The sequence below is a fragment of the Ixodes scapularis genome, unplaced genomic scaffold (genome assembly GCF_016920785.2).
Source record: "Ixodes scapularis isolate PalLabHiFi unplaced genomic scaffold, ASM1692078v2 PGA_scaffold4__175_contigs__length_147842914, whole genome shotgun sequence".
In the NCBI taxonomy this organism is placed as follows: domain Eukaryota; kingdom Metazoa; phylum Arthropoda; class Arachnida; order Ixodida; family Ixodidae; genus Ixodes; species Ixodes scapularis.
This window is the reverse complement of record NW_024609879.1, coordinates 26,570,930-26,597,861: the sequence shown is the minus strand read 5'-3', so window position 1 is coordinate 26,597,861 and position 26,932 is coordinate 26,570,930.

Here is a 26,932-nt window from a genome sequence, read left to right as displayed (position 1 = left end):
TTCTGCTCGCTTCGGAGCAAATTCGTCATGGTCGCTGCGGTATTAGCCCATTTCAATGCCGATGAATTGTGCAACCGCTTTCGCTTTGCTTTATCTGGCTCAATTCACAAAGAATGAGCGGTGGGCTAACCCCATTTTAAAGACCGTCCCCAATTCTGGCCGTTTCTAAGCCTAAACATACGCGGTAACCGTTGACATGGCAACCGTATTGCTACTCCGTGGCTCCAAGTAGGTTTCGTTCGTGGCACGATACCTGTATCTTGAAAACAAGTATTTCAAGGCTTCAAAGTCGCTCCAGCTCAGATTTAAATAGTGCAGCTGCTCGCAGAGTATGCGCGCTCGCGTTCGTCTCAGTCTCGGCATAGTTGAATTCCAAAATCTTCGGCTGCATATGTTCAAAGCGCACACGAACGCCCAAAAAAGTCGAGTACGAGCCATACCTAAAACAGCGCGCAAGCAAAGGAGAAGGAAAATAGAACACAGGAAAGAGCGCTGACTCCCAACTTATGTATTGTGAGAGAAAGAGGAAGAGGAAGCTGCAGACATGAAGCCCACGCGCACCCACAAGGTATAAAGAAGAAAGAATAAAAACATATAAATTACTAAGTTGCAGTAGAAAAGGAGAAAACTGACATTATAAGGTCACGACGAAAAAAAAGATGCGAAAAAAGAAGAAAGAAAAACAACAACGTGGGCTTCATGTCTAAAGCTTCCTCTTTCTCTTTCTTTCACAATACATAAGTTGGGAGTCAGCGCCCCTTCCTGTGTTTTGTTATCTTCCTCCTGTGCTTGTGCGCTGTTTAGGTATGTCTTCTAAGTACCAGCTAGCTCAACTCTTTATGTTACTACGAGAACAAGCGCCAGATTAGAGCGCTACGGATTGGATTGTTTCGGCTACACCCGAAGCGGGATGGCCGAACGAGTCGAGGCCGATCCAAGGCCAGAAGAAAATGGCGGAAGAGAAGGCTCCCGCGCGCGTTCGCTTCTTGATCGACGATGGCATTTATGTGCTACTAGAGTTCCTTCATACACACGCGCGCTTTTGCTTGAGTGGTGACATCTCAGCCATTTTTCCGCCCAATCGTTTTTTTATGCGTTTTGAAATGCGCGCATCCGGTGTCACTGAGCTCGAGCGCGTAGCTTTGGCTAATGCCTAGACGCCATTTTACCGCCCAAGTCACGCACCGAGTGCGCGAGAGCGTCACACGCTGGCACATTCAGGGCAACAATGGATGTCTTCACCCTGAGACAGACAGACATTTAGGCACCCTATGTGCTACGCGAAGTGTACGCCACTAACCCATTTCAGGATTCCAGGAGATGGACTTCAATTGCCGAAAGGGTGTCCGAAGCAATCGGAAGAAATTTCTCCACGCGGGCCATCCGCGATCGGGTCGACCTGCTGCTCGCACAGTTTAATACGAAGCACAGATTTCCCGGTGACTTTTCGTAACGTAAGAAAAAAAACGGGTCTGTGTGAACGAGCCTTTTGCCACGGCGTAGCAATACGTCACCTTGTCAACAATTACGACGTATGTTTAGGCTTAGGAACGGCCAGAATCGGGTACGATTTTTAAAATGGGGTGAGCCCACCGCTCATTCTTTGTGACTTGAGCGAGATTAAGCAAAGCGAAAGCCGGTTGCACTATTCATTGGCAATGAAATTGGCTAGTACTGCAGCGACCATGACGAATTTGCACCGAAGCGAGCGGAAAGGGCGCCGCCATGTTTGCCGACACAACCCGGCCCCAAGCACTTGGGGGGCCCCACGCTATTTCTCGAATTTCACGTTGGGGGCGCGAGCAAACCCAAAACCCCAAAAGGAGTTCGGGTTCTACGCATGCGCAGTGCTGAGCCCCTATTTCTTTGGGGTCTAAAAATTTGGGACACCCTATTATAAAACTCTCTATAACTGTCGTGCTGCTTCAACTACAGGATGGGCTAAAAGCAAGCTACACCTACCAGCGTCGTGCCTGTGACTGGGGAATGGCCCCGTCGAGTTCGCAGATAATTCCATTAGGGCATATGATAGCCTGGTATTTGAGGGCGTGCACTCTCTTGTGACTAGGGTGCTGTCATGTGCGCTTTGCTTAGGGTGGAGACATCTGGCCATTTTGTTCCTACTTTTACATTTATTTTTTGTTCAGAAGCGCGTGAAAGAGCGTGTCCCTGCACGCGTCTGTGGCGCTAACTGCGCTATCGCGACATTTTGTTTTCGTCGATTTCTTTGTGTTTTCCCCGTGAGCGCGCGCTGTCGGCATCGGGTACTACAAAGGGTGGCATCATTCTAAACAGAAGGTCATTGAGGCACCCTACTTGTGACCAGAGAAGTAAATCTTCTGATTCAGAGACGGTCGGCAGATGGGTCTTGCTGTGCCGTTCCAACTGGTGTTACCCTCCCTATTATTTGAACCGCGAGCCACAATAAAGTGTCGTTTCAGCGAAAATGTTTTGCGTTTTAATAAATTTTCACTGTTAAGAAGTTCGTTCGTTGTCCACAATGGCGCTGCATGCGAAAAAGGCGAGCGTGCCGCGTTGCGTCGTGACAAACCCTATTCTATAAGCACGCTGCGTGAGGTGTCGTTGCGTTGGGTACCCCAAAGCGTTGGGTTCCCCAAAGCGTTGGGGCCCCCTATTCTAAAACTCTCTACTGTCAGCTTCCACAACACTGTCAGAACGGGGTGGGGAAAGCAACTTTTGTTCAAGTTTTGAGCGACGGGCTAACCTTCTAGGGGAAGAATGGCTGTTTCCAGTTGCACGAACGAGGGTCCGAGAATGAGGGGAGTCCTTCCTTTCCGTCTTCTTGGACCGTTTGGTACAATGCGCGATTTGTGATTTGAGCCAGATGCGCGTAGGAGACAAGTGATAAGCCAAGCGTGGGTTGCCTGCAATCCTCTGAGACAAACAAATCATGTCACTTGATCTCCAAACAGGAAAGCTTTACATGCTTCGTTTGCGGCAGACCATGATGTTCGCAATGGTTCAGCTGTGCAGTGCGATGCTTGGGGCCACTGCTTGCTCACTTAGATTTCGAGAAAGGGGGTGCCGTAGCACTCCCCAATTGCCCACGGGGTTATAATGTGGCTTGCAAGGAACACTTTTGTATTACTTCATGAAGTGAGTTGTGTTAGTGTGACTCATTATTTCTTTATCACATGCCTCGTATGTGGTGATGTGGCAATCCCTCTAAGTGAAAAAAGTGTAAATGTGTTCAGTAAACATGATACGCTGTAAATCATGTAATAATAATATAAGAATATGCAATACCATATATTATTTTTGTAAAATTTACAAGTTGTGATATGTGTATTGGACACATTCCAATGAAATGTTCACTGGGGTCTATACTTCATTTCACCCTTCGTCCGAGCGCGGCAGACGCTACCAGAAAATCCAGCGTTGAGAGAGCGTCATGTGACCTTGTACTCCACATAACCAAAACGTCGCATGATACCCTCCCGGCGCCAGATTGACTGGGGTGGCCCAGCATCCACTGGGCCACCCCAGCAGGTGCGCATTTCATGCCAAGCACCCTTTATGAAGGGTGCTTGCCTGAACGCCATAAGGGTGTTAGCCCAGGGACAAACTGATTTACACCCGTAGGTGTGTAAAAACTTTTACTGTGTACTCAAGGCTTCTCTTTCCCATTAGTGCTAGTAAGCTTGTGTAAAGTGAAAAATATTGTAACTGAACAGTGGAGAGTTTTAGCAGATCGCTCCTATGACTCCGATAACGATACCCGATACTCCGCCACCGCCTCCCTTGCGCATGCATTTTATCGTTATCGGGGCTATCGGAGGTATCGGAACGATCTACTAAAAATCTCTATTGTCGCACTGTCCCTTCACCTAAAGTTACTTCTTTTTATTTTTTTTGCTGTTGCACTACCGGGGGATCTTAATGGTGGGACAACATACCATCCCTGAACCCACGACGACTGGAATGGTGGTCGCAACCAGCGTCCTAAGACTTAGTACTCAAAAAGTCCAATAAATATTGAGCAGCCTTGCAGCAGCTTCGCGCGTCATTACTATGTAAAAGTTTCTGGGGTTGAGTTCTCAAACTTGACCTCCCCTAACTCTTGACCGTCTTCTGAGGAACACCCAAATTTTCTGTCAGTCTGTGATAAATTATGTAATAAGTGTATAACTACAGCCACTTTCGGCCAGTGACTGGCCGGAAGTCAATGGCTAGTGGCTGGCCAAACGTGAATGGCCAGTGGCTCGCCGAAAGTGACTGGCCAAGGGTGAATGGCAAGTCACTGGCCTAAAGTGAATGGCCAGTCATGGCCAAAGGTGAATGGCCAGTGTCTAGCCTAAAGTGAATGGCCAGCCACTGGACAAAGGTGAATGGTCAGTCACTGGCCTAAAGTGAATGGCCAGTCACTGGCCTAAAGTGAATGGCCAGCGAGTGGCGTAAAGTGAATGGCAAGTCACCAGACGAGGACGAAAACACTGCTATTAGCGGCGAGATGTTTTGGTGGCGCCCTCCTATGGTTCCCCTTTGTGACGTCATTACCTTGCGAACAAGAAGTTCGATGGTGTTTCTAAATAGCACGGTGGAAGCCTGAAATCATTGCGCTCTCAAAGAAACACTGCCAACACCGTCGAAACTAAAGTTCTTTCATTCCTCTTATTTCCGTCGATGGCATACCCTTTCTGACGTCATAGTCAGCTTTTGGGCCAATCTTGGAAGGCCGACCACAGGGACGCTTTCGGTCGCGCACGACGCCAATTGCCGAGCACTTTGGCCAAGTTTGGGCCATCGAAAATCTGGTTGGCCATAGTACACTTGCCAGCGACGGCCCATTCACAACGTGCTGCTTGGGGCACCACCAGAGCTTCGCCCCAATCAACATCATTCACCACGTGGAGATGCGGTTTGTTTGTTTTTTTTGCCCTACATGAGCACGGCTGCACTTGCCCACGTGCTCGTGAGCACGTGCACCCGACGGCGGACGGACATACGGACATGGCTAGCCCCTAATGAGCTTCGCCACCAGTAAAAGCGGTACTGATTTTCTTATTTGTAGCTGTCTGTGGCAGCCGACGCGACCTGTTCTGCAAGACGCACTGGGGTCCTATCGTGACTTGACATTATCGTCGTGTGCTCGTATTTGTACACAGGACGAACGCGAGCTTCACTCCCACTTCTGTCGGAGAGGCAAATATCAAAATCTAGAAATTCGCAAGGATTGTCCTCAGTCTGTTTTTCCCCCGATTTTACGACTGCGAAAGGTGGTAAATTCGCGCCGACCACAGAAACGACAAGGAAGATTGTATTTATGCCCTACTCTAGAAGACGGAAGCTAGAGGTGTTATAAAAAATGCGGCATTTACGGATGCTCTTCATTTTCATTGTTCGGTTCACGAATAAACTCTCTTATTTGAACAAAGAATTCGGCACACAGAACTCAGGGGAAAAACAAGATTTCGTCCTGAAAAACGCCTCGCCTCCGGAGCTTTTGGTGAAAGTTGAACCGATCTTGGGAGTCAAGCTGAAAGCTGCGAAAAGAAGTGGTCATACGGCCAGTGACAAGTCAAGTCGCCCCCTGCCCATCCAACGCCCTCGAACATACTTACCTTTTTTAGTTAAAACCAAGTTCGGAAAAATTTATTCGGCGTACTTTTACCGGTTTTATTCGGATTAAGCCGAAAACGCTGAACCCTACATGTAGCGTATGTAGACGTAGTTGCATGTTTCAATGAAGGCACTGTAAAAGAATCGAGGGATAGTCCAATTCGTCGAAAGCCAACTCGTCGACGGCCAATTTGTGGAATCCGTTATGTTGGGAGCAAATTTGGAGTGGAGAGTATACTTAGTGCGGACATGAAGGCTCCCCGCGCAGTACCGAAGCCCCCGGTGGAATGTATTCTTGCTATTTCTCGAGCAGTTCCGCTAATTTTGACGCCCAAGTTCGTTGGTGATGTCGTCTACAATAAATAAATAAATCTCACGGAGGTGTGCTGTCGTTAGTTAGAAAAATCAGAAAGTGTTTGCTGTAACGGTGTGCTCAGCCCATGCTGTAAGGCAACGGCATTGAGGCTGTGGCATGTTTCTGCTCGTCCGGGTTTCACGCGATCGAGGCCTTCGGTGGCAATAATCTGGGAATTTAACTCAAAATAACTTTTCGCCTGTAGGCTGCAGCCGCGTGTTTCCGGGCATTTTATTCATGGCGAATGAACCCTACAGAATCGGTGTCCATGGTCCACCTTGAATACGCTCGACATTAAAGTCACCTTATCTACCGGTTCAATCAATGCACCGGGACGTTTTACGCTCCGTGATTATGTGTCAGACGAGAGCTCGCCGTGATTATGTCGCCGCGTGCTCTCGTCTCTTCCTCTCCCTCTTTTTTTCGGGGCATATTATTTCCACGCGTGCAAGCACTTCGCCACGCTTCCATTGTGCGCAGCATGAGACGATACAAGCTTTCGCGTGCACCGCCACTTTTATCCTGCGAACTAAAGGTATGGCGGCGTCACGCATGCTCGGAATGTTGGGAGACGTCAATGTAATGGCACAGGGCCTGACATCTAGCGTCCTTCAACGCATTCGCCGGGCAGGAGACGCAGACGAACACTGACCAAGCACTGGGGTCTAATGTGTGACTGCGCTCACTATCACTCTGATGGCATTTAAAATCCACTGCAAGAAGGGGACGGGGGAGGGGGGTATCAGTATTATTTACCGCAGCTCGGAGCGCGTTAAGTGAAAGCTCGCGCTGCCAAACCCAGATATCCTGGGTTTATTCCAGATCCCTGCCGCTTTCAATGTGGATGAGCATCGTACTGACGTGCGGTCCTGTATCACTTTTACGTTGTGCACATTAACGACCCAATGCTAGCGGTTGCACCGTACTGGCTACATTTATCATCTACAGCTGAGAGATAAGTCGCCCGTTAAGGCAGGCTGACTCTTGCTTGTCTCAACATACAACACAATTACTTTCGAGCGTTTTAGCGCACTGCAGCTCGCAGAACGTAGAGCGAAGGTTCGCGCTAAATAACCCAGGAACTCTCGGTTCAAACACTGTCCCCCACCCAGCCCTTGCACGTTTCAATCAAGATGAACCTCCTATCGGCGTGCTGTTGTATATCACTACTTCGTGTGGCACGTAAAAGACCCCAGGCTAGTCCTACTACACAGATAAAATTTTTCATCTCCAGTGGTCAACTAAACTACCGCTGTCTAACCTACTCTAACCTAATGACAAATTTGTTTTTTGTTTTTCAAAGATAAAACGATATGCAGTCTAAATCTCCTAGTATTCCCACAGCCTATAGCAATCGGTGATTATACCAGCGGTTCACTTTTTGCCATGGCCTCTCCTATTTGGTCTTGATTATTTTGTCTCCCAAATACATTTGGAGCAGAAAAGAAGAAGTAGAGAAGCGCAACAGCATAGAAGAATTCAGACAGTCTACATCGGGGATGGACAGAATACGTCGATGAAACCGACGATGAAGAAGGCTAAACTAAGTGATCGGCTACGCAAAGCCTCCTCAAGGCGTGACAAGAAGACGGTGTCCCACGCAACGCGATCCCAGAAAACTGCCAGTTCGGCTGCGTTGCATGAGGGATTTACCCCATCTTCCTCGGGACCTGCTGCACATAACACGAAACAAGGGATCGGAACCGCTAAAACAAAGAAGCCCCGTTCTAAAAAAGGATCTTCGCGATCGCTGCTTCCTAAAGCTCTGCGTTCTACCACCGGCGCTCGTACGGCCGTCGATGCAGTGACATGGGCCGAACCAAGGCGTCCATCCACCAGCAGGTCTCGCTCCAAACATTCATCGAGGGCACCGAAAAAACTGCATGGTTTCAGCAAAACCCATATCGTCGACACTCAGGATGCCAGGACAGAATTTACAGCAAGGAAGCCCGACTTGATAAACCCTGAACTTTCCTGGCCGTTGGAAGATCAACACGAGAATGCCGCAGATGCGGATTTTACAAGAGGCCACTCATCGATGCTATCAGCAGGTAAAAATTTGAGCGACTCTGTATTTTTTAGTTCGAGGGAGCCTTTCTATGTCAAGAACCTCACAGCCACTGAAAAGCCAAGTCCGCAGTCAACGACCGAGAGCGTACGTTTTGCTAAGGAAGATGATCTAAGTTTAGGTGAGGCTAATGCAGTCAATCTAGGAGTCAAGCCAGGCGTCACTGGCAATGAGGGCTGCATTCCGCCTTCCGAAGTAATTCAAGTCGGTGAAGCGGTTGAGTCCAAGAAAGCGACGGAAGCATTAAAGTCCTCGTGTGATGTTTTAACTCAGACAGAATTATATGCAATCGGAAGTACACATGTAAAACGTCCACATCAAAAAGAACACACGGTTTCAAAGGATAACCAGGAGGAAAAGGACATGGCGCTACCCACAAGCAAAGGAGACCTTGATGAAGAATGCAAAGGTTTCACTAAAGCAAGGGACATTGTGCGACTCTCAAATGCTCAAGCAGATGTGTCAAAAGTACAGACATCGAAAAAATTCAGAGCGCCAAGGGATACTGGAGACATTTCGAAAATTTCGAAAAATGAATCTTCGGGAAAATGGTCTCTAGACGACGAAATCATATCTCAATCAAGTGAGACTCTAGACCCATATGAAGACAGAACAGGTTCTTACGTTGAGTTTGGTAAAGGGGATGAGTCAAGTATCGACGAATCGAGTTCAGATACGTCTAACTCTGCCTTTGCAAATACCTCTCGCAAGAAAGAACAAGGCACAAAAAATCAGTCAACTTCGGGAAAAACGAAACAAGAATCAAGAAACACTAATTTTGGGAAGGGAACAGTTTTCCGCGATGAAAATGACGCCTTGATTGACAAAGATTCTCTAAGACATGTTTTGGAGAAAGCGTTATCTGGCCCAAAACATAGACGCGTACAGCAGGAGTACACTAAACGACAATCACGAACCTCGGTGCAGTTGGACACTAAACAGCATTCGCGAAAGTCGCGGCGTCCAAAACCGCAGAAGAAACGATCACTGCTAAGGGACATTAAAAAGGCGAGAGAGCAAGTAAAATGCCTTCTCGATGAGCTCTACGCTATTGACGAAGCAGACCAACAAAATCACATAACTGCTACATCTGCTTCACGGACGGACTACTCGGGAGAAAAATTTACCAAAGGCGCCGACACTCAGGACAAATATGATTTTCAGCAATGCAGAAGGGAAGCGTCACTTCCTGATTTAAGAAACATAACTAATGCAAATGTCGCTGGTATAAATAAACGAACGGCACGTCCTGAGGACACTGATTCTCGAGCTCCAACAACGTCACGTCGTTACAAGAATCGAGAAGAGCGGTCTCTAGATGAGCAGTTAGAGGACGACTTTCAAGAATGGGTGCATGGCGGAAAGCCAACGAGGTCGTCAACAAGAATGGAGGAATCAACTTGTCCGTCCTGCGGCTCCTGTTGGCCAAGCCATATCGCCGAATCGCGGGCTCCTCCTATTACAGGGTATGAAGCTCTGCGGCCAAAAGGATATCCAGGACAAACTCTTCGGGCGCCCCAGCCCACGTATCAAGAGGGGTCACCGCTGAGGGACGAAGGGCAATCGATGTGGACCGGCAGTGCACCCACTTGGGTCCTTCCCTGGATATATGTAGAACGAAACCTTCAGGGCATCGAGGTCTGCCCCGCAAGATATTTGTACTCCGACCAAGCTCTGGCATGGCATGGGAAGCCTGCTCTCAGTACCCGGGCCGTGGGTTTGATTTCCAGCGTCTCTTGTCAGTGCTTGGAATGCTACGAGAGAAGGCATCCAGATGACACGGCTCAAGTGGAACGCTTGCGACTGGACGAGCTCAGGAGGCAGGAGGATCGCGTTCGTCGTGAAGAGAGATTACTGCGAGAAGAAGCTGCACTTCGCAACGAAAGGATCCGACAAGAAGAACGAATGTTGGTGGAACAAGAAATGCTGGAGGAGAAGCGACGCCGCCGCCAGGAACAAGCTCGTCTCGACGAAGAATATCTCTGCGAAGAAGACCGCCCTCTCCGCGAGGACATGGAAGGAATGACGCAGCTGGCGCTTGTACAACAGCGTCGGGAGTATCTTCAAAGCGCTCGTCGCTCCATCCCTTACCAGAAACAGGCCGAGATGATAACTATGAATCTTGCGGGTAAGAACAGTTGCGTTCCAAACGGACCGGACTCGGCCTTTCCCATTCCTTGGAAAACGGGACGCCTTCAGCCTGATGATCAGAATCTTCGCGTCAAGGCTGCTCGTCGCTGCTCTGGTTCAGAATCGCCAGCGCAAAGATCTGGTCGGAGCCAGTTTCGCGACGCGTCTAAAGGCGGCACGAAACTGCCAGAGTGAACGCGAGTGAAAGTAAGGTTCGAGTTGCATTCTGGGAATGCTCGTGACTCGCGAAAGCTTCGGTCTCATTCTGGCGCTTTGTGAACGCCGATAGTTTATGTACGTCAATATTTGAAAAAAAAAAAAAAAACAGCGAGCAGCAAGCAGTGCATATTTCTTTAATCGATAGCCGAATTCATAAAAGGAGAGCATGAAGCATCAATGACAAATTGAGCGTCCTCTACTATTAAGAAGCATTACATTTATGAAACACACCACATAAACATATTGCACTTATAGCACTTTCCTTTAGGACCTTTCCACGCATACGTAAATGTCCTATCTCAGCGCTATTAGTCAGCGCTAGCAATAGGCCTGTCTTTACTGATAGAGCGCTGACTTCACGCGATATTAGAAACAAAGGGTTGACACAGTGTTAATTTACCTTATCACCCTGCGTCACCGCTGTTTCTAGGGTTGATTGAGCTCTGCACTGCATCTGGGAAACGGCCTGAATTGTCTGATATAAAGTACTAACAAAACCAAGAAGTATGTTTGAAGTCCTGCCTTTGGTTAGGGGCCTACCCCTTCATAAGCCATAGTTCATTTAACCCACTTGATAAAGCTTCACGTGCCGCTATGTGAAACATACTAGGCTTAATCTACAAATGCAGAGAACGGCGATAGTTCGATCGATAGTTTACTTTGTGGTACCGCGGATTATATCGGGTTGGAAAATATATACTGACTTTATACGCGGTGGTTCGAATACCACCGCGATAATTCAGTTACAAATATAAAATTAATATTATGTAGTGTTTGCGGCTCAATTATGAGGTGGAGACTCAAGCTGCTGGTTTAAGTTGGCGGTCCCACGGCCGCAACCATAATGCCGGTGGCAGCTGTGCTAACGCTCCTGTTTGCGGTGCAAATGTCGCGGCTGTGTGCTTGTTACGTATTTGCTTCCTTTTGCAAATAAATCGCCAATTCATCTTCACTCTTTTAGTGCATAATGTGATATGCATGTTTCAAAACTTAACGCTCAATAAGAACACAAAATGTGCAAGTTTATATATTTTCAGACATACCTGTATGCATTCCAAGTTTCTAGACTTGTAATGCATCAGACACGCGATCTTATTTTTGCATTGGATAGATGAAGGGCTCGTCTAGTTCCGTGTATTCGTGTGTTTCTTAATTAGCACACTCACATTTTTAATATTAATTCAAAAAGAGCCTTTTTGGTTCGATTTTAAAGCCTCGTAACTCAGTTTCACATCATAATGCAGCAACAACATTTAAGGGCATGCTTTTGGTAAACATAGGAACTCTGCATACAAAAAATTAGAAGTGCAACGCCACCCGTTTTCTTGAAAACAGAACTTGATTGTGATAAAGTTTCAAAGAATTTCCATCACGCGTTCTTGGTTTTCTCAGACAGCGTTCTGGCATGTGATCTAATATTTTTTTAATTGTATGCTAGATGAACTGAGCTGGTTCAGTGTAAGCGTAAATTTTTGTATTCAGATTCAGATTTGTTGAAATAATGTTAAATCATGGGACTATTTTGAAGCTCGACTCAGTACGCAAGAAACCGGTTTCAAAGAAGAAGACAGCTATTTCAATATCGATTATTTAATAAGAGCTTTTATCGTTCTCATTAAAATCACTTTCATTCATTGTTATTTTTTAAAAGCATACTAATTGTCCTATATGATAAAAAGAACGCACGTTGCAGCAGATGACGCGCACTTCATCTTTTGAAAGGTGGCTGATATACGAGGTAGAGGTTCTGGCAAAGTGGCGCTGATTCGGTCTCTGACGCAGAGGATTCTTTTCTCAAATATTTCCTCGCGCTACTTCCTCGTTCTTCCAGTGAGTCATAATTAATCTTGCAACAAAAAAAACAATAAGCATGTTACAAGAGTCACGAGCCAGTTCTCGCGAAGACCTAGTGCCTATCAATAGATTCGTTGCCCTGGGGCAGGGGGCGCGAGCGCATCCGCAAGACGCGTCCATGTTATGGTGGCTGAACCATCCAGGTGGCTCTGTAACGTTCGATTTTGCATGTGCCACGTTTGAATGCAAGCATCTGAAGATACGCGATAACAACAAATAAAAAAATAAAAAAAATAAAAAATTATGCAGCTCGTGGCCGCAGCGTCCCATTTAACATTCCTTTCATCTTTGCCTTCTTTCATAGCTTCCGCGACCACGCATGTTTCACTTTACGTGATAGCGAAGCCGAAGCTACTCGCAAAAGCATGTCCTCCTGAAGGACGCTCGCACTGCACTAGCGCGCGTGCTTGACAGGGACGCTGAAGGCTCGCAGCTCGCTCTTGTAACCTCTGCTACGCTGGCATTCAGAATGGAACGGAGTAGAAGAAAACTCTAGTGGGGAAGCGTATTGACGCATGTTCGAATCCCGAGCCAAATATTCTATTTTGCTCGCCTGGAGCGCTGCTAAAAACTTGACAGCTACGGGCCTATAAGCTATTCAATGCTGCCCGCCATGTTCCGACACCACGAAAGGTGGTGACGACGAAGGGGAATCTCTTTTCTTTACTGAAAGATATTTAACAGACATTTACTTTTAAGGCTCCAGCTTTCCAAACGCGCTGGTTCTGTTTTGTTCGCCATCGTGCAGGGATTTGAAATTTTCAGTTTTTACGCTACTCTACTGGAAGACAACTTACGAAGAGTGTTATGTGCAAACCGCAATGATTTGTCCTCATGGTAAGGCAACAAGCAGTCAGTCATCGTGGCTCGAATCTGAGGCTCAGCAAGAGGGTTTAATAAAGCCCCTTTCCTTGAAGTGTGCTATCAAAAGCGTTGCACATGTGCGAAACCTTCACTAGGTCATCTTTATTTGGATTAATTTTTATTTCATTTATTCAAATAAGACCAATGTCAGACGATTCACGTTTGTGGTGTTGGTTTAATAATGCAACGACTCGAAGCTCCCACTTTGCGCTTTTCACCAAACATGACTCTCGTCCTTTGCAACTAACTATAAGTAGCCGGGTTCGACTTGTTAGAAACACCGTCTCATTTGAGACTGTGGGAAAGAAAGCAATGCCAAAGAAAGCCAGCGCTCAAGCGGAACGGGACTCAAGCCGCGTCTCAAAACAGTCGCGCGCCCCACACTCTGCACTGCTTTCTTTCACTAAGTCTCAGCTGAGACGCTGTTCTAGCAAGCCGGCTCAGGATCCCACCTCGTGAAGTTTCTTCGCGTTTCTCTTTCGTTTTCCGGAGTCCCGGCAATGAGTGTTGCGAAAAAAAAATCAAGCGATATGCTCAGTGCTGCCCTGACATGTTCTTCAATGACCGGGCTAGAGAGCGGTTTCCTTGTGACCTTCACTCTCGCGTAGGGTGCTACCACACAACCATGCCCAACGCCGCATGAGCCATCCTGAACAACTGCTTCCCGACCACTTGGATTGAAAATGTGTACAACTATACTTGCTTGAAATAACTGTAGTCAGCCAATTAAAATAAGTGCCGCCTTACAATAAATAAATGCTTGTCTATAAAAAAACTTGTTGCTTAAGGAGACGAAGAGAAAGACGTCTTCCGCTTAAGTCCCTGAAGGCAGCCGGCCTCACGACCTGTAGGTCTAATTACTCTAGAAACTTCTCCAACTCAACCCCGGAGAAAAGAGGACAACACAGTGAGGAGGACGTGCTTCTCAAAAGAAACTAAAGCGCTGTAAGAGCGGTAGGGTTACAGCAACCCCTTCGAGCTGCCGCCACAGGGAGCACCTACTCCCGGTGCAAAGGTCGGAAGAGATCGCGCCTGTTCACTCTACCCCGGTCATTGCTCTTCACACTGCTGAACGAGGCAATGTCGACTTACACAGGGGTATTTGCTTGTGTTTTCCTACGTTGCGTTATAACTACGTCTGGGCACTTCATCTAATAACCTACCAATGAGTCAATTAATGATTTAATCGCGTTTCAATTTTAACCAGTTCATCAGTTAAATTTTGACAGGCGAAAAAGTAAAAATTTAACGCTTTCACCACGTAGACGCGTACGAGAACGCTTGTATGAAGGCAAACGTTAGGTGAAAATTTGACCTAAAGTAAACTGTATTGGAGAGATGTGTGAATAAAAAGAAGTGGAGAAGGTATATGTATCTGCCCCCAGCCACTTCAACGCCATGCGATTGTCCGTTTAGCGCAGCTGAGCTAGGGTGCCTTCATGTGCGCTTTGCTTAGGGTGGTGGCATCTCGCCATTTTGTCCCACACTTTTGTTTTATTTTCTTGTTCAGAAGCGCGTGAAAGAGCGTGTCCCTGCGCGCGTTTGTGACGCTGACTGTGCTATGGCGACATTTTGTTTTCGTCGATTTCTTTGTATTTTCCCCGTGAGCGCGTGCTGTCGTCATCGGCTACTACAAAGGGTGGCATCACCCTAAACAGAAGGACATTGAGGCACCCTAAGCTGAGCCTATTAGCGGCGAGATGTTTCGGTGGCGCCCTCGTATGGTTACCTTTCGTGACGTCATTGCATTGCGAACAATATAAGTTCGATGGTGTTTGTAATTAGCATGGCGGAAGCTTGAAGTCAGAGCGTTCTTGAAGTAACACTGTCAACACCGTCAAAATTGAAGTCCTCACGTTCCGCTTATTTCCATTCATCAGAACTCCTTTGCTGACGTCGTAGTCAGTATTCGGCCAGTCATGGAAGGCCGACCACCGCGACGCTTTCCATCGCGCACGTCGCCAATAGACAATTGCAAGCATGGCGCCACAAGTGGTGCCCCATGCGTGCAAGCGCGTGCAACGCGCGGGTGAACGTAGCTTTGGCAAGCTCGTAATCGCACGGGCGTGCCCGCTCGACCAGAGACATGGCGGCGGCCAGTCGCCCAGCTTGCAATCGTCTATAGACTTATTACTAAATTACCCAAGCATCAAGGAGAATGCAGGGAATGATGTTCCTCGCACCGCACGTTCCGACGTCTGCAGCATTAACAGTCTTAAGGAAAAAAGCCTAAAGCAAATGACATATTGCACGTGCGCTCATTAAAGCTTTATTTTGGTTATTTACTTCGTATTTTTTATACGGGGAGGGCGTGCGCGTGTGGGCGCGTGGAACACCACTTCCGGCATTCTCCTTGATGCTTGGGTAATTTAGCAATAGGTCTATTGTGAACAATCGAAGCAGTTCCCTATAGCTGGAAAATATTAACGAACCTGCTTGCTTCAGCGGCTGAAGTAATAATTGGTGAGTGTGGGTGCCCTTCGACGCTTCTCAAATACACATCTAAGTTGATTTAAAATCTCTAATTGTACATTTTGCCGTTTGTCACAAACTTAACAAATGCAAACAAAAAATTTCATTTCGAGTTTTTCAAAACTATGATGCATGGGTATCAAAGAAACCTGCTATATTACCCAACCATCAAGGAGAATGCAGGGATTGGTGTTCTACGCGCCACACGTGTTGGCGTCTGCAGCAATGATTGTCTCAAAGAAAAAAATCCTCAAACAAATATCATCCTGCACGTGCGTTCATTAATGCTTTATTTCGGTTATTTACTTCATTATTTTATACGGGGAAGGCGGCCTCGTGTTCCCCGTGGAACACCAATCCTTGTATTCTCCTTGATGCTTGGGTAGTATAGCCATAGGTTTATCGATTAATTATTCGATGAAAATAGACGCCCAGTGCTCGTTATAACTTAGTCGGCCGAACATCTGTGCTTCATGCGTCGCCTGCAAATCTACTCTTTGAATTGGATCCCATACCTCATTCGAACCACGTATGTTCCGTGAGGAAACCATAAATGCAGTCACACGCCCGCGCCAGTGTTGGAGTATGTGACAGGTGTAACAAGGGAGTTGCAGGTGACTAGGGCGATAGCCGCACGTTAAGGGACTTTCTGGTGTAGAGCCAGAAGAAGACAAGGACGACGGGGCTACGAGGGGCTTGGCAAGTGCTGCTGTTCCGGCGAGCTATAAACCATATTTTGTTATCTTAACAACTGGCGACGAGATTAAGACTACGAACCATGTTATTATAACAAGTATTTGACCGGGTTCCGGCGAAATCTACCACGAACATCATGCCAAAGTTAGAGCCGTTCACGGGGGAAGGTGGTCAGGAATGGGAAGAGTATGTCGAGATTGTGGATCAGTACTTTATCGCGAACAGCATCGTCACAGACAAGCAACGAGCCGTATTTCTGAGAAGCTGTGGCAGGCTAACGTACTCACTGCTGCGCAGGCTGCTGGCCCCCATGAGACCTTCGGAGGCTCCTCTCGCCGGAAGTCTTGATTTGCTGACACAGCATTATTCCGCGCGACCGTCGGTGATTGTACAACGGTTTCATTTCTACTGCCGAACACAAGACATCGGGGAAACCGTGAAGGAGTTTGTCGCCGGCCTGCGCCAATTGGCCGACCGGTGCGAATTCGGGGCGGAGTTGGCGAACAACCTTCGGGACCGCACCGTGCACGGCATCAGGAATGACGTGATGCGGAGGGGGCTACTGGAAGAGCCTAACTTGACGTTGGATCGGGCGGTGGAGTTAATCACAAGCATGGAAGCCGCCGCAAGAGGTGCCGAACAGATCACCGGCCGAGCGAGCGGGACAGCCGAGACAGCAGTGAACCGCTTGACAGCACCGTCGACATCGGCGCAGTCAGCGGAAGAGCGACGCAGCTGTTTCCGTTGCGGCGGCAAGCACCGGGAATCAACGTGCAAGTTTGTAAATAGTGTTTGTTTCAAAGGCCGGCAACGAATTCATATATGAAGACTGTGCCAGAACAAAAGAAACCACGAAAGCAGAGTCAGCAGCAAGGACAAACATCGCGAAGGGAAAGCGAAGCGGACGTTGAACTCGACTCAGGCACCAGCAAACCGTTCGGTGCACGTCATAAAAGCTCAAGACAGTGAAGAGTCAGATTCGAGCGTCGTGGGGGACCTCTGGCCGTTAAAACCGAGCGAAAAAATAGCGCTACTGGGAAACGGCCGAAAGAGGCACCAGAGATCGAGGACCCGTCAATTTTTGCAGAAGTGACGATACAAGGAAAAACTGTACAAATGGAGCTGGACACCGGAGCTGTGTTTTCGGTTATGGATGAGACTGAGTTCGAAAGACGGTTTCCATATGCCGTCATCAAACTATCAACTGTCAAACTGCGGGGCTACTTTGGTCAGCTGGCTGCCGTAGTCGGCAAGGCAACGGTCACGGCGGAGTTTGGCGGGAAAGCTGAGCTACTACCTTTGTTTGTTGTACGAGGTGGTTCCCGAGCTCTTCTGGGACGGAACTGGGCAAGGGCTTTCAACATGCCTCTAAATCAGCTCGCCAATGTGCATCAGGTGAGCAGCACTCAAGAATCGGCAGGCAGATTTCAGTCAGTGTTTCCTGCAGGATTAGGGACGCTGAAAGGAATGAAAGCGACTATCAGCGTACCGGAGGGAAGCAGACCCAGGTTTTTCCGACCGCGAACTGTACCTTTTACGTGGCAAGACCTGGTAGCGCAAGAGTTGCAACGCTTACAGCGCGACGGGATTTTGACCCCCGTACGAACATCAGAGTGGGTGGTGCCTATCGTGCCTGTACTAAAGAAGGATGGTAGGATACGAATTTGTGGCGACTTTAAACTCACAGTCAACCAGGTGGCTATTACAGAAGTGTATCCGGTACCAAGACTGGAAGATATGTGGGCGAAGCTTACTGGGGAAACAACGTTCTCTAAGCTAGATCTCCGTGATGCCTACCAGGAGATTGAACTGGAGCCGGCAGTTAAGACGTTTGTCACAATTAACACGCAGAAAGGACTGTTTCAATACAACAGGATGCCTTTCGGAGTAGCGTGGGCTCCTGCCATATTCCAAAAAGAGATGGAAAATCTTCTACGAGATTTTAACGGCACCATTGACTATTTTGACGACATCTTGTTCACAGGAGCAACAGAAAATGACCACTGCCAGAATCTGGAGGCAGTCTTAAAGAAGTTAAGTGAGGCAGGGTTGAAACTCAAACTGGAAAAGTGTTCACTTTTACAAAGAAGTGTGGAATATTTGGGACACATTGTTGACGCTGAAGGAATTTACCCCGCGCCCAAAAAAGAATGGAAGCGGTAATCGAGGCGCCAGAAACCTCGAATGTCAAAGAACTACAGAGCTACATTGGATTACTAATCTTTTACTGAAAGTTTATGCCAAACGTGTCATCGGTGTTGCATCCACTCCATAAACTACTAAAAAAGGGCAGGCCTGGAGTTGGGGTGCTGAGGAACTAGCGGCGTTCAATACAAGCAAAGCGATGTTGACGTCTGCATCAGTGCTAGTGTATTATGACCCGAGCCAGCCGGTGGTACTATGCTGTGATGCATCACCATATGGTGTTGGTGCGATATTGGCGCACAGAACAAGTTCCGAGGAAGAAAGGCATATTGCTTTTGCACCCAGGCGTCTAACCGCAGCTGAAAAAAAGCTCGAGCCAACTAGATAAAGAGGCCCTGGCCGTAGTATACAGAGTGACAAAATTCAACCAATTCGTGTGGGGTCGACAATTCGACATTTGCACAAACCACAAGCGATTGCTGGGTCTTCTAGGACACGATCGGGGAATCCCACAACAGTGCTTTCCTTGAGTGCTTCAATGGGCATTAACGTTGAGCGCTTACTGCTATCGACTGGTGTATCGACCAGGGGTCAATCTAGGAAATGCGGATGGGCTGAGTTGGCTGCCACTGCCTGGATCCTCGTTCAAGGACCACGTGACTGGGGAAGTGTTCATGCTGGAAAATGCGTTCCCGTCGTTGTTGTCGGCAGCAGCGGTAGCACAGGCTACAACTAAGGATCCCATAGTGTCGACAGTACGAGAGGCTTTGTGGTCTGGGAAGCGTCTGCCGGAATCAGCTGATTGGAGGACGTTCTCATGTCTACTAGAGGACTGTTCAGTGCAGTACGGCTGTGTATTGTGGGGTTGCCGAATAGTAGTACCAACATCACTAAGGCCAGCGGTGTTGAGCGTGCCACACGGGACACTTCCGGGTATTGAGAAAATAAAAATGGTCGCTCGGAGCCATGTTTGGTGGCCAGGCATAGGCGAGGCTATTGAAAACAAAGTAAATGGTTGTGCCATATGCCAAGTTCACCGGCGAGCACTGAGGTCGGTGCAACAAACACCATGGCCATTCCCGGAAAATGCATGGTCACGTCTACATGTTGACTTTTGAGGGCCGTTTCAGGGCCTCTATTTCTTGGTGCTAGTTGATGCATTCTGCAAGTGGGTGGAAGTGCACCGGGTGCCCTCATCATCGGCTAAAGCCAGAGTGGAGTGCTTGAGAGCAATCTTTGCCACACAGGGCCTACCTGATGTGGTCGTCTGTGAATACGGCCCGGCGTTCGTCACTGCGGAATTCAAAGAATTCCTGGCAAGAAATGGAGTTCGTGCTATCACTATTCCAACGTATCACCCTGCCTCAAACGGCGCTACAGAAAGGGTGGTACAAACGATAAAAGAAAAGCTAAAGAAGGCCAAACGAGGATGTTTCGAAGTCAAAATTCCAAGAATATTTTTTAATTAAAGAACGACGCCACATCACCTGACCGGACGAACACCAACAGAGTTGTTGATGGGGCGACGCCTAAAAACTCCCCTGGACCTGCTGCACCCAGATCTCCGAGTCAGAATAGGGTTCAAGCATCTACAGCAGAAGGAGCGAGCGGACAAATCTGCAAGAAGAGACGGATTACCCCAGCCTGGTGATCGTGTCTGGGCTCGAAATTTCAGACCAGGAGGTCGTTGGGTCCCTGCGGTAGCTGAGCATCCCACCAGTGCATCATCGGCACGAGTGATGCTGTAAGAGGGCGGCACCTGGAATCGCCACGGGGATCACCTGAGGCAACGAATACCAGTCCCACCACAAGACACCTTGGATGTGCAGCAGCCATTGGCGAGTGCACAAGACAACATGGATTTGCAGCCACCAATGGAGAGTGCAGTAAACATGCCTCTTGGACAAAAAACTTTCATGCGGCCGGAAGACAGAGTACCTAGGCAGACACCATTAGACAGTGTGGTAAACCTAACTAGTGAGCGTGTGCGTGACATGGGTGGTTTTTGTGTGTCTAGAGCCGATATACAGACTCCGAGTGTGGTGCGGGAACGCTCAGAACAGGATGTGCAGGCGGAAGCTTTGAGAAATGACACTTTGTGACGTTCAACTAGACAGCGGAGACCTCCGATACGGTACTCTCCTTGATTGACAATGTGAGTTGAGGGGAGGAGATGCTGTTCTGGCGAGCTATAAACCATATTTTGTTATCTTAACAGAGTATACATCTTCCCATAAATGCGTCCGGGGGCGCGTTAATTGCTTTATTTGTGCCGTTTCCTTCCAATGGCCCTTCGTCACTTTTTGTTTTGGTTAAAATGTGTGTATGCTTTTGAAGATGGCCGTTTGTTGCCTTTGCTATTTATGATCTGACGATGCCTTATTTTCACTGCGTAAGAGAGGTCACTCGTTTTATTGTTAACCATTTTGAGGAATTAAGATGGCCTTGGTGAGCAGGAAATGTGCAGTTCATAATATAGTTTTTCGAGACAATATGCACGGCGCTCTCAAATCTGACCTCAGTGTGTGTGCGACGTTCCCAACCACGTACGAGGTGCTCCACCCCAAGTGAGAATATTTTTACTTAGCGTTATTTCAGATTTTATTCAATCTTTGTGTTAGTTTATCATTCATTGGTGGTAGTATTCGTAGTCTCTGAAAATGGGACAGAAGTGGGACAAAAAAGGTGATGTTTGAATTTATTACAGAAATCCGATCATTATATTTCTAACGAACATGTTGGTATAGCCCAACAGAAAAACTGTTTTTCGTCTTTCGTTCCGTCATGCTATGTTCACACTACGGACACAACGCGCCAATCTTTCATAACAGAAATAAACATAAACGCAACAAGCGGAGCGAGTTCGTTCAGACCACGATAGCTAGTAAGGCTGGTTCACACAGCACAATTTTCTTACGTTCTCTTACATTACGTATAAGTCACAGCAACCTATGTGCCACGAATGTGGTGTGCAAGTCTACTCCTTGAAGTGGTTACCTTGCTTCATCCGAACTAAGCCGACGTAAGCTCTTGTAACAGACGCAATGTAATAAAATGGTGCTGTGTGAACCGGCCTGTAATCTTAACGAATATTTTCCGTTTCTTGCGCTTACGTTTGCGTGTGGTATGAAAGGTCGGCGCCTTATGTCTGTAGTGTACAAAGTCCCTTGACAAAGGTGTTTTTTACAAGTAGCGCCAACCGCTGTTGCAGAAACGCGCAAGACACGTGCCACGGGAGGATGCTCCGCCACTATTCACTTCCAATAAAGATCCCCTCATTTCAGTGCTGCGCCTCCATTTGCTTCCAAGGGTTGCTCGAGACACGGGCCTCGCGCTCTGGAGTGTTTCACGCTACTTGGAAATCAAACGCAAACACATCCAGGGACATTAGGTGGATGTAAATCCTCTTGATAAAGGTGTTCTTATTTTTTTTGGTCAAGCAGCGCCAGCCACTGTTGTGGAAACACGCAAGACACGTGCCATGAGTGGCCATTCGCACCAAAGGGCCGCTCAATTCAGCGCTGCGCCGCCATTTGCTTCTAAGTGCCGCACGAGACACGGGCCTTGTGCACTGGCGCATTTGACGCTACTTGCAAGACAAACGTAAACAGATTGAGGGGCTTTAGTAGTGTGAACATGGCATTAGCTAGGATAAACGGATGTCCGCCCGCTTTGATCATGATCACCATCATGAGCAGATTATAGGAGCGGCTTGCACTAGTAGCTGGCATGAGAGGCACTCCGGTGCCTCGTCACTTCGTCACAAAAATGCGTCAGAATCCGAAACACTCGCGCGTTTTTGCTTTTGTTTCTTGTGCGTTTCCGAACCACCCACCTTGCGCCCGTTATTTGAGTGGTAACTTAAGCGCACAACGTGCTTAAAATCTTTCGAACCCTATTGGAAAACCCCAATATAAACAGCGTATTATGGATATTGGTAAACAATATCTTTTTATTGTATTGCAATACAATATAGACAGTGTATTGGAAAACATTACATTTATTGTATTGTATTACAATAAGGATTTGTTATGGGATTCCAATATCCATAATACGCTGAAGATATTGGAATCCAATACCGTATAAACCCTTATTGGATCCCCATGTGTCGTATGGGGATCCAATAAGGGTTTATGATTCCAATATACTCAGCGTATTATGGATATTGGAATCCAATGTATTATATCGGCTACCAATAAAATTATAAACGAGTTGGAATATCACTTTCAGCGCAACATTTCTCTGCAACGCAGTCTCTTCTTGTGTGTATTTCTGAGTGATAAATTAAAAAAAATGTTGCTGTTGTGAAATTGTGAATAAAGAAGCAAAACACTGGACTTATCCATACCAAATATATTGAACATATTCCTGAACTGGAGGATCTGGCATTTACTGCAAAAGAAATTTAATTGTTTAGGACTCTCATTCAAAAACTTGATGTTTGAAAACAGAATGTGAAATCCTCACCTTAATGAAAACAGCACCTGCTAGCTGTAGTTATATAGAAACTGCAAAATAAAAATTTGTGATTAGTTCGCGACAAGTAGCAATCCTTCACCAAGCGGGTAGATTCAAAATTACGTCTGCGTTTGATTGTGGAAAAATAAGCTTCAATGCCACTGCCACAGGTCATTCTGAGCTCGGTCAATTAAATATACGTATCCGCTCGTCTCGCTTCACTATTCCTGCTTCGCACCTAACTAGAGTATCTGGAATGCTCACCTTTGAGGAAAAACGAACTGGTGCTTGCTTGCTTGTAGGCCGTGGAAACTGGAAGAGAGATTTGCGGTTAGTTGCGTCCAAGTAGCAGTTACTTTGAGTAGCCACGTAAAGTACACCAAGTCTGAAAGATTCAAAATTACATGCGCGGGACATAGATATCCTCTTGCGACGTAACTGGGCACGTGTCAATGTCGCCCGCTTGTATTACAGAAAAATAAGCTTCAATGCAGGAGCTCCCAGTCGTTCTGAGCTCCATCAATTAAAAATGCTGTACCGGTCGTATGGCTTCAGTATTCCTGCTTCGGGAATCTGGAATTCTCACCTTTGAAGAAAAGCAAACTGGGACCTGCTGGCTCTTAAGCTGTAGAAACTGCCAGAAAGATTTGCGATTAGCTGCGTCCAAGTATCAATTTCTTTGACCAGCCACCTACAGCACACTAAGCCGGATAAATTCAAAATTACATGTGCGTGACATAATATGCCTCTTGTGACAAAACTGGGCACACGTTTTGTCGCCTACAGCAACACTGAAGCCAGACAGACAAGCGGTACGGCACCTTTAATTGACGGAGCTCAGAACGAGTAGGGACGCTTTTACTGAAGCTTGTTTTGCTGCAATACACACGTGTATTGCAGCAAAACAAGCATCAGTGAAAGCGTCCCCAGTCGTTCTGTCAATTAAATATGCCGTACCGCTTGTCTGGCTTCAGTATTGCTGCTTCAGAGCAATCTAGAAAATCTAGAATGCTCACCTTTGAACGAGAACGAACTGGCGCCGGCTGGCTTGTGGGCCATGGAAACTGCAAGAGAGGTTTGCGATTAGTTACGTCCAAGTAACAATTTTTTGGGGTAGCCACCTACAGCACACTCAAAATTACATGCACGGGACACAGATGCCTCATGCGACGGAACTCCCTTCGTCCTTGTTTTCTGTTAACTCTGCTCACCTTCACCACTCGCCTCCATTTTCTGCGCTACTTCTTTAATCTCGATTCCCTGGTTCCCAAAGGCCATGCCATGGCTTGCGCCAGTCACGGATCTGTCAGCTCTGCGACTGGCCCTATTGTGGCAAAGACGCCACTGCACCTGGCGCTTGATGTGCTCTTTCAATATTTTGAGCACGGCTCAAAACAGGTGGATGGGTGTCTGGTATGCCCTTTGCTTATTTGCGGATCGTTCCGAATCAGAGGGTAGGCGCTTCTGCGACCTGGGCGCATGCTCGGTATTTTACAATAGTTGAAACCGAACTCTGCGGGAATCTTGAAACATAACAAACATAATGTGCACGCCAAAAGGCATAGCAAATGAAACACCCACCATCTATCTATTTTCGTTTCTTGTCCGCAAGAAGCTGTCGTATATGTAGCCTCCCTTGCTTAAGCCGTTCCTCCCTAGTGTCCCAGTTGGGTCTCGTCCTGATGAATCGTTGGTGGAGACCTGAGGAGCGGTCAACATCAGATTAGACCTTTTTGAGACAGAACCATATACTTGCTGAGAGGAAGTACACCCAAACAAATCTCAGGCATGTCATTTATATTGCGTTTTAAATTGAGACGAATGATGTAAAATGAGACGTCAATACTGATGCACCCCTTTTGCGAACCCAAAATTTTGAAGGCCTTCTCCCGCTCGCTAGGGGGACAAGGCACATGAATCCCGGCATGTGGATGAAATTTTTACCTTAACATCCCGACTCAATGCCCATCCCTGAATATTCGACCACCACACTTTTAGAAAAAAAAAATATTTTTTTTAGAAAACACCGAGTCATCTACCACCTTTACAAACGCCTGAACCAAGCATACTCGTACCGTGGCTTGTTTGCTCAGTGCCGCCCCCGAGTTAATTTGGGCCGACAATGTTGTGTTTTTTTTTTTTTTTCAAATGGAACCCACATTCTTAGTTTTGGTTTGTCTTGTAGAAGCAGGTGAATACTTTTATAAAGCTTCCTCCCTATGCGCTTCCGAGTCAACATTTTTGCAATGGCCAACCCCCGGGCTTTGATTTTGCGCTCCTTGATGAATGCTGAAACTCATATAGGCGGGCAATAGCTCGCCTTGAAAATACTTGCTTTTGGTGGCCGAGAACAAACTCGTGTTCCTTATTGGCACCCACTTGCTGCCAAGAATTGCTGCACATATCCTAAAGATTAGTCTAACACAGATGCTTTGGCCGGACAGAGACACAAAAGCCTGAAACAAGGCCACTATCCAGACAGGTAGAGTGTCTGTGAGGAATGAAACAAACAACTCAGATAGGCATCAATCACTCACCTTGAAAACACTTGCCATGCGCGGCAAAAAACGAACTTCTGGCCTTGATTGGCTGGTGCTTGCCACCAAGACCTGCATGTATAAGAAAGAACCCGGTCTTAGTCAAACTTGGGTGTTTTTGCAGAAGAGAGACAACAAAATACTAATGCAAGACCACTACACATAGGTTATGGCATTCAAGAGGAATGAAATACAAAACTCATATAGGCGGGCAATAGCTCACCTTGAAAATACTTGCTCTCGGCGGCCGAGAACAAACTCGTGTTCCTGATTGGAAGCCATTTGCTGCGAAGAATACCTGTAGATATCCTAAGGAACCCAGTCTTAGTGTAACACAGATGCTTTGGCTGGACAGAATACAAAAGTCTGATACAAACCACAAAAAGCAGGAAATAGTGTCTGCGAGAGATGAAAAAAGACCCAAGTGGAGAGGCTCGTTCTGTTTCACGTTAGTCAAATAGTGTAGCTTATTTTGGTAAAACGATGCATATTTGCTAAAAAAAGTATCTATATTTTGCCCCATTTAGCAGAGTTTACTGCCAAGGGTACCTGCACACCAGAATAAGTCAGAATTAGTCAGTTTTTTTTTCTTCTTTTGATGAGCGACAACAGAATCCCGAACAGGTAATGAAACAAAATATGAACCCAGCAAGACAGGCTAGTTTGACTTGATGCAAGCACAGTGCTTCGGCCAACCAAATGAGGTTCTATTATTTATCACTTGTCATAGTTGGTGGGAATAGTAAAGTAAATGAAAATAAGGCAATCTCTCTTGCAGCCGATAGCTGCAAACAAAATTCATATACCTCGATGAACGACCTGGAAATAAAATTGGGTGGTGGCCAAGTGGTTTAAGGTCTCAAATTTCAAACTTACAGACTGTAGTTTTGGTTTAAGCCCTCCTGGTGTATATTTTTATCCTCATAACTATATTTACATTGTTTTTTTTGTATTTTTGAGGCACAAGTACTTAATTTATACGCTAATTCACCTTTAGAGGCGTTTTAATTACACTCCATGCCTTTCTAGTGCTCGTAATTGATTCTTGGTGAAAGCGGTCTTAAATTTTTCGTTTCTTGCTGTCGCTGCTGCTTGCTTTCTCACCTTTAGAATGCTGACAACTCGACACAAAAGTAATGAAAAATGTGTTTAAAATGTCATGAAGATCAGCATTTCCAAGCTGTACCCCTGCATCATGCCCCAACCATGCCACCATACCATAGCTGAGTGCAGTGACAAATGGTCCCAGGTTTGTCACCCGACCGTTTTTTGGGCTTACGGTGTGGCGCAACTCATGAAGCACCTATGCTTCGCGATGGAGCCAGTGAGCGAGGTGTGACACACTAGAACTGTGCAAGCCACAGCTTTACAGCCTGCAAAGCGTGGGAAGATCCCTCTCCCTTTGCAGAGCTGGCATTAGCTCACCGAGAAGCTATTGCAAGCACTAGAAAGCCACAGAGTGTGAATAAAAGCGCTTCTGAAAATGAATTAGTGTGTAAATTATGCATCTATATGTTAAAACTTAAAAAAAGTATATATGTATATATATATATA